The 8,069-nt window shown below is 46.6% G+C and overlaps 1 long non-coding RNA gene across 1 annotated transcript in view; it reads right to left on the reverse strand.

Moving 5' to 3' along the window:
* LOC141148398 (uncharacterized) overlaps positions 1 to 8,069 on the reverse strand; it is a 51,369-nt gene extending 43,300 nt beyond the window's left edge. Inside the window, exon 1 of the long non-coding RNA XR_012245201.1 lies at positions 7,976 to 8,069. This is a non-coding gene — a long non-coding RNA (uncharacterized lncRNA). The remainder of the gene's footprint in view (positions 1 to 7,975) is intronic.

The following is an 8,069-nucleotide window of genomic DNA, read 5'->3' on the forward strand; positions in this document are numbered from 1 at the left end:
AGCCGAGTAAACCGTAAGTGACGTTGTGATGTCGCTTCCGGGTTTTTTACATCGGAGACCCGTTCGGGACTCCACACAGCGTGGAGGATGGTTGCTCTGGTCTCCCAGTGGGACGAGAGACCCGAGCTGAGCAGCAGAAGGAGGCGGGAGGGGGGATGTCCCCTCCTGCTTCTTATGATAATGGCCGAGCGACTGCTTCGGTTGTTATCATGAGAGAGCCGACCACTAGCTCTGAAAAACAGTACTGGGGTGAAGCCTGCAGCTATCACCCTGGTATAACCCCAGCTACCAAATTACGTACAGTAGGGATGGGCCAAACACCCTCCTCGTTGGTTCGCAGCAAAACTCCCGAACAGGGGGAATGTTCTAACCCAAACAGCAAACCCCATTGAAGGCTATGAGAGCAGAAAAGGAAAAATCAGAAGTGCCCATTTTGAAGGCTTATATGCAAGTAATTGGCCATAATTGGGTACTGCCCTGGGGGACATGTATCAATTAAAAAAAAAATGTAATTATCGTTTTTTCAGGAGCAGTGATTTGCTTAAAGGGCTGCTTAAAGTGCAACAATTAAAATAAAAAACTCCTTTAAATATCGTTACGTCACCCAAGGACGCTTCCCCTTCTGACGTCACATGATTTCAGAAGGGGCGGTGCCACCAGACGTAACTGGGTGGCCACGCCCCCTGCCTATATAAGGGCTGTCAAAGTGCAGAGTGTGCAGTCAGCGGGAGGCCTCTCAGAAGGCGGAAGCATTTTTTTGTCTTCTATTTTTTGGTTCCGTCGGGCGTCGTGATTGATGGTGGATTTACACTTTATGCTTTTTTTTTTTTTTCACAACAATTTTTTTTCTTTATTTTTTTTTTAATAGCCGGGTGTCGGCAATTGTAACCGCAAGTCATTTTAAATGGGATTTTTTTCTTTAGAAATGTCAGTTTTGCTGTAGCATGTTCTGTATATGCTACAAATGTGCCACTTTACAGGCACATTAAGGGGGGTCCCCAGGCACGATAGTTAAAAGAATTTTTCATTTTCATTGTTGCACTTTAAGCATCATTAAAATCACTGCTCCTGGGCGATACCTCTGACTCTCTGGTGAGTTTGGCATTAATACAAAAGTTCGGGACCTTCTCGGGCTTCAAGATAACTTGGGACAAGTCCACGCTATTACCGCTGGATCCTCTTGCTTCACCCTTACCCCAAAAGGCAATGCAGATCAAAATAGTATATACACATTTCAATACTTGGGAATAGTTATCTATCCCAACCTAGGCTCCTATGTCAAATTAAATATTAACCCATTGATTTAAAAAAAATGGCTAGTTGGATTAAATTACCACTATCGGTGATGGGGTTGAAGAAAAAGAAAATTAGTCACACACAGGGAACAAGCATGAGTTATCCATGTGAAACCAGTCTACCAATGTTCCTGTAACGTCCTGTCTACGTCCTTTTGCACCTTAGCAATAAAGTAACTATTCTACAGAAGTTCTTCCCTACATGGTGTGCAACCAATCTTCTTTTTCTTCAATTACTAATGACAGTGGTGAGTCGGGGCCAGCACCCATGAGGAAATCTTTATCCACAGTCTGAGCAGTGTTACGCTCTTTCTGGACTATCAGTGATGGGGCACTGTAAATTGATAAAAATGATTTGGAGCCTACAGCTTTTATATGCGCTCCACATTGCACCAATATGGATCCCCATTCATGTTTTTAAAAAATGTAACACCATATTTTGCACATTAATTTGGAGGAAGCGAATCCCCCGTATTAAGCTAGAATCTTTAAAGGAAGCAAAGGACTCTGGGGGGATGCCTAACCTATTGTCATGGTTATGCAATAGAGTTTGTCGATCAGCATACCTGTCTCCATGTGTTCATCTCTAGAGACCAGCTGACCCTCACCTGACTGCTTTTGTAACCTCTCCTCTAAGCATGGCCCCACCCCAGGCCCTCTCAGGGAACCCTATATTAACCTGTGCACTGCAAGCCAGCAGTGCTGATCAACCATTGTGTGTTAACCTCTGTGTGTACTTGCTGTGTTTCCTATATCTGATTCCTGTTACTGGCTTTGGCCTGTTCTTAACTATTCCTGTCTGCGCGTGACCCTGATCTTTGGCGTGTTCCCGACCATCCCTGTTTGCTTGTGACCCTGAACCTTGGCGTGTACTCTGTTGTCCTTGTCTGCTAGTCGCCCCGACATTTGGCTACCTCCTTACTATCCTTGCTGTCCTGGGCTGCTGTTTCCTCTCCATCTTCCTGTAGTCTATCGTGAGCGTGAGCTGGGAGACCCTGGGGGCCGCGACCTGGAGCCAGTTGCAGCCCAGTCCATCCTCACCACTAGAGGCTCTGGTGAACACCAACTGGCTCTTAGACTCCGCGCCCTGGGGAATCTATGCTCTAACTCACTGTGGGATCCGTGTTGGTACTCCAGGTGACCTGCCTTCCTGAACCACCCCGAGTTCCATCTGCAGCAGTCAGCCTTAGGGTCCACTATCAGAGCGGTGCACTCCTGACCCCAACGGGGTGCATCTGTTACCCGGATACAGGTGACCTGAAAGTTTGATCAGCCATGGACCCGGATAATGTGCCGCTACCCGCAGATGATCCGTTGCAGGGCTTAGTTCGCAGACTTGAGACCCAGGAATCGCATCAGATCCAGGTGATGCGTTTCCTTCAGGATTTGGCATCACGTTTTGAACAGGTTCAGGCCTCATTAGGATCCCCGATTCAACAACCTCAACCGCTATCTGCTGCTGCACCTATCGCACCAGTCGCAGCCACACATTAATTACATCTGCCAGCTCCGGCCCGTTTCTCTGGGGACTCCAAGGCCCTCAGGGGGTTCCTTAGCCAGTGCACAATTCATTTTGAGCTTCAGCCCCAAAACTTCCTGTCCGATCGGGCAAAGGTAGCCTATATTATATCCCTCCTGTCCGGAGAGGCGTTAGCCTGGGCTGCGCCTCTGTGGGATCTAAATGATCCAGTGGTTTCTAGCCTGTCTGATTTCTTGAAACTTTTTCGGAATATCTTCGAGGAACCGGGTCGTGTCTCCTCAGTGGCCAGCGCCCTTTTATGTCTCCATCAAGAGTCCGCTTCTGTGGGACAGTATGCTCTTCATTTTCGTACTTTGACTGCTGAGCTGAGTTGGAATAATGAGGCCCTAGTTGCAACCTTTTTACATGGCCTCTCTGATAGAGTGAAGGATGAATTGGTAGGAAGATTTCTCCCTGCTGATCTGGATGGTGTCATCACCTTGTGTAACCAGATCGATATTCGCTTTCAGGAAAGGGCCCTGGAAAAAAGACGCCAGCACTCCCTGTTCTTTAGGCAGCCTGAGCTCCATGTCCCTTCTCTTCATTCCAAGGAGCACCTCCTGCCTGCTGAGGAACCTATGCAGCTGGGCCGGACCAAGTTATCTCCCGAAGAACGCACTAGGCGCAGAACTCTGGGCCTGTGCCTCTACTGTGGCGTCAAAGGTCATTTTCGTGATACTTGTTCTCTTTGTCCAGAAAAACGATCGGGGCTAATACATTTGGAAGGTGGAGTATTAGACCCTGAAGTATCATCTTCACCTTCTCGTCTTCTTCTTTCTGTGTTCCTTCATGTCGGCGCTTCCTCTCGTTCGGTCTCGGCACATCTGGATTCCGGAGCCGCTGGCAATTTCATGGACTGGGAGACTGCGTCTTCCATGAGACTTACCCTTTTGCCCCTTTACAACGCCATTGGTGGTCTTGGCGATTGATGGCACTGTTCTCCCAGGGGCCCCTATCCGCTTCCAGACCCTCCCTGTTAGGATGTCGGTAGGGACACTCCACCAGGAGTGGATATCCTTCCTTGTCTTACCTAAGGCTTCGTCTCCTATCATATTAGGTCTTCCTTGGTTACGGCTCCATTCTCCACATGTTGACTGGACTGCTGGACAGATATTGACTTGCGGTTCCTCCTGTTCCTCCTCCTGCCTACTCAAGGTTACCCCAAAAGAGAATCCTTCTGTTGCCACCATCCCAGTATCTCCTGCTCTTCCCACTGCGTATAGCGATTTCTGGAATGTCTCCTGCAATAGTCGGCCTGAGGCACTCTCTGGCTCGTGTGGCACTCTGGATGAGGAGCCTACCTGTGAACCTGAGCCGATCAGTCACTCCAGTTTGCATGGCCATTTCCCTTTGCCTGTCCCTGAACCCCCTTGGACACACACCCAGGCTGACTCGTCCACCAGTTCCACAGTCGCTACACCCTGCGATGCTATTCTGGTGGTCGCTGCACCTGGCAATGCTGTTCAGTCGGCCTCTGCACCAGTCCAGCCTATACCCAGTGAGTTCCTGCTTCTTGTTCTGGACCTTCTGTAACCTGGCCTCACCCTACTGCTACTACGTCTGTTCAAACCTGTTTAAGAGGCTCAATCCATCCTTTGGATAGACTGCCTCATTCGGCCAGGTGGGGTATTCAATCTTTGGGTCAGGGCTCTCTGCATTCTGGTTGTGTTCCAGCTATCCAGCTTAACTCTTGTGACACGTCACCTTTTAACCAACCTGACCTCAGGGATCCACTGACCTCTACCCAGTCTGAAGGTCCTGTGTTGGATGTCCAGCACATCTTTAAGGGTCTGGGGGACCCTGCTCAGACTTCTGATGGTCTTCTCGTGCCCTTACCCATTTCTAAAAAGCCTTTAGTCCTCAATAAGTCCTTTCGTTCTCTCCTTACCTTGGTTCCGGCCTCTGAGGATAATCTAAAGTACAAGGTTAGTCAAGTTTTGGATTCCCGGCTCCGTAAAGGCATTCTTCAGTACCTCGTACATTGGAAAGGGTTTGGTCCTGAGGAGAGGTCTTGGATCACTGCATCTGAGGTCTTTGCTCCTCGTCTATTCAGGAGGTTCCATCTGGAGTTTCCCTTTAAGCCTGGGCACAGGCGGGGGAGGGGGAGGTCTTAAGAGGGGTGGTACTGTCATGGTTATGTAATAGAGTTTGTCGATCAGCATACCTGTCTCCATGTGTTCATCTCTAGAGACCAGCTGACCCTCACCTGACTGCTTTTGTAACCTCTCCTCTAAGCATGGCCCCACCCCAGGCCCTATCAGGGAACCCTATATTAACCTGTGCACTGCAAGCCAGCAGTGCTGATCAACCATTGTGTGTTAGCCTCTGTGTGTGCTTGCTGTGTTTCCTATATCTGATTCCTGTTACTGACTTTGGCCTGTTCTTAACTATTCCTGTCTGCGCGTGACCCTGATCTTTGGCGTGTTCCCGACCATCCCTGTTTGCCTGTGACCCTGAACCTTGGCGTGTACTCTGTTGTCCTTGTCTGCTAGTCGCCCCGACATTTGGCTACCTCCTTACTATCCTTGCTGTCCTGGGCTGCTGTTTCCTCTCCATCTTCCTGTAGTCTACCGTGAGCGTGAGCTGGGAGACCCTGGGGGCCGCGACCTGGAGCCAGTTGCAGCCCAGTCCATCCTCACCACTAGAGGCTCTGGTGAACACCAACTGGCTCTTAGACTCCGTGCCCTGGGGAATCTATGCTCTAACTCACTGTGGGATCCGTGTTGGTGCTCCAGGGGACCTGCCTTCCTGAACCACCCCGAGTTCCATCTGCAGCAGTCAGCCTTAGGGTCCACTATCATATCCTGACCCCAACGGGGTGCATCTGTCACCTGGATACAGGTGACCTGACACCTATATTATTATTTCCTAGCTGCTCAATTGCAGCATATTATGGGCTGGCTTAACACTGAGACCTTGTTATAAATATTATTACAACATTGTTGTCTAATGCCAATCTCCTGGAATGTATAGAAGCAGGTGAACTTGGAATGTTGTCACAATATCCCACATTAGTGTTAATCGATAAAATTTGGAGTAATACTAAACAACACTTCCAGTACACGGGATATACCAACTACTCCCGTATCCTTAACAATAGTAATTACCCCAAGCTGGGTAAGCTACGGGGATTCTCTAACTGGACTAGATGTGGTCTGGTTTATATTTTTCAGTTATATCATGGAAATGTACTCAAAGATTTTCAATCTCTGAGGAATATGACCTACCAATGTATTCTTTCAATACTTACAACTCAGGCATGCCATTTCTGCACAGTCTAGACTTTCTAACCGGGACCTAACTAGTCCTATGGTGCTTACACAACTAGTATCATTAACATCCAGGAAAGGACAAATTTCATCTCTCTATGGTTCATTTATTTGTCAGGTCTCCACAGCTATGGCCTTTAAATGTGGGGCGGGGTGGTCAGAGGATATAGGTCACATTTCTGATGAGGAATGGTCTACTCAATTATTTATCATTCATCGCACATATAGTTCCCCCTACAATCTACACAAATGGCACAGAAGAGACTGCCCATTGTGTCCCATGTGCAAAATAGACAACGGTACGCTTATGGAAATGTCCAAAGTTGATAAGATACTGGACCAAGGTGATAGGCTCTATTAATAGAATTTGGAACCTCACTCTTAAAGTAGACCTGAAACTCTGCCTGTTAGGTTGGTTGGATGAGGAACTATATACTCCTCGCGCGTATGTCGCTATTATTAGGGTCCTTCTTTAGTGCTAGAAAATTCATAGCAAGAAACTGGCTCTCTGCTCTACTTCCTACACATGTGGAATGGGTTAAAATCATAAATGAGACACTTCTAAGGGAGCAAAGATAGTTGAATATTGGCGAAAACTCATATTTCTCTTTAACTTCGCCAATCGCAATGCTTATGCTATGGTGATACCTTGGCTTGCAGAGGTCAACTGTTTTGTTCTTTGGCTTTTATGTTTATTTGTGTTTTTTCATTTAAGTTTCAGATTTAGCTTCATGTCTGGCTGTTATAATTAATACACCCGCTTTTGAGGGTGTATGTTTATAGGGGTTCGGGGGGTTGAGCTGGAGTATAGGATAAGTAGAGGACACACAGACTACTTTGTTCAAGATAGACTCAGGACGGCTGGTTAAGCTCATTTTACAATATAATCTTTTATTACACAATGATTACTTTGCTATATGTGATATTGTAATCGTTACAAGGCCGAATTAATGTACGTACGGCTAAGATTGTGTCCTCTCGACAATGTAAAAAAAAAAAATTATTTTCTTTTTTCAATAAAAATGTATCTGATTTTAAAAAATCACTGCTCCTGAAAAAACAATTGTTTTTTTTTTATTTTTTATCGATACATGTCCCCCATGGCTGTACCCAGACCCCAATTACCCTTTTTATGGCCAATTACGTTTTTTTTTTCTTTATTTTTTTTACTTTTTTTTTTCATTCAGCTGTCAGCGGGGAAACCCATTGACAGCTGATGACTCATCGCTTGTTAAAGACGCGGCGGCCACCTTCCCGGCCCCGTTCCTTAACAACCAGCTTACACTGCGCCCTGATTGGGCAAAGCTTTGCCCAATCAGGGCACAGAATGCACTGCAGGGTGTTCATTGAGGCGAACATCTGTCGAACACCCTGCAAATTCGGGTGTTCAGCGAATGGCCAAACAGGCAAATGTTCGGCCCGTACTCATGCTCGGGCCGAACTGTTCACCCATTCCTAACGTAAAAGTATGTGATTTGGTGTGAAGTGGTTAAATCACACTACTAATTGCATATTGTACTTGTTTGTGGCCCAACAACTGAAATTTGCACTTAAAACTGTAGTTTTGTAACTTTTGGAAATGCCAGTAAAAACGTGGCTGTGCCAGTAAATTTTGGGTGTTGTGTCAGTAAATTTCAATCTGGTAGGTTGACAACACTGACACTAGCTGACTTTAAGAAATGCACATCATCCCGGACAGGACACAGAGGAACTGAAACAATAGAAGTGGTATCACAAGGTTGGCATTTGGTTACACAGGAATACAAAGTATAAAACTATCTAAACAAATGTCATCACCCCCCAATAAGTATTTCTATGGGAAGACAGCCCATTACAAAGCCGACAGTTCAGCTTTTCTTGGGCTTTGTTTCTCTGATATCTAAACTGCTTACCTTACTGTCCTGACCTCCGTTCACTAGTGATTGGGAAACTGAGTCTGTGAAATAAAAAAATCAGATGTGGCCTGGAACAAAATTGCAGTAGAAT

The sequence above is a fragment of the Aquarana catesbeiana genome, linkage group LG06 (assembly GCF_042186555.1).
Source record: "Aquarana catesbeiana isolate 2022-GZ linkage group LG06, ASM4218655v1, whole genome shotgun sequence".
Classification (NCBI taxonomy): domain Eukaryota; kingdom Metazoa; phylum Chordata; class Amphibia; order Anura; family Ranidae; genus Aquarana; species Aquarana catesbeiana.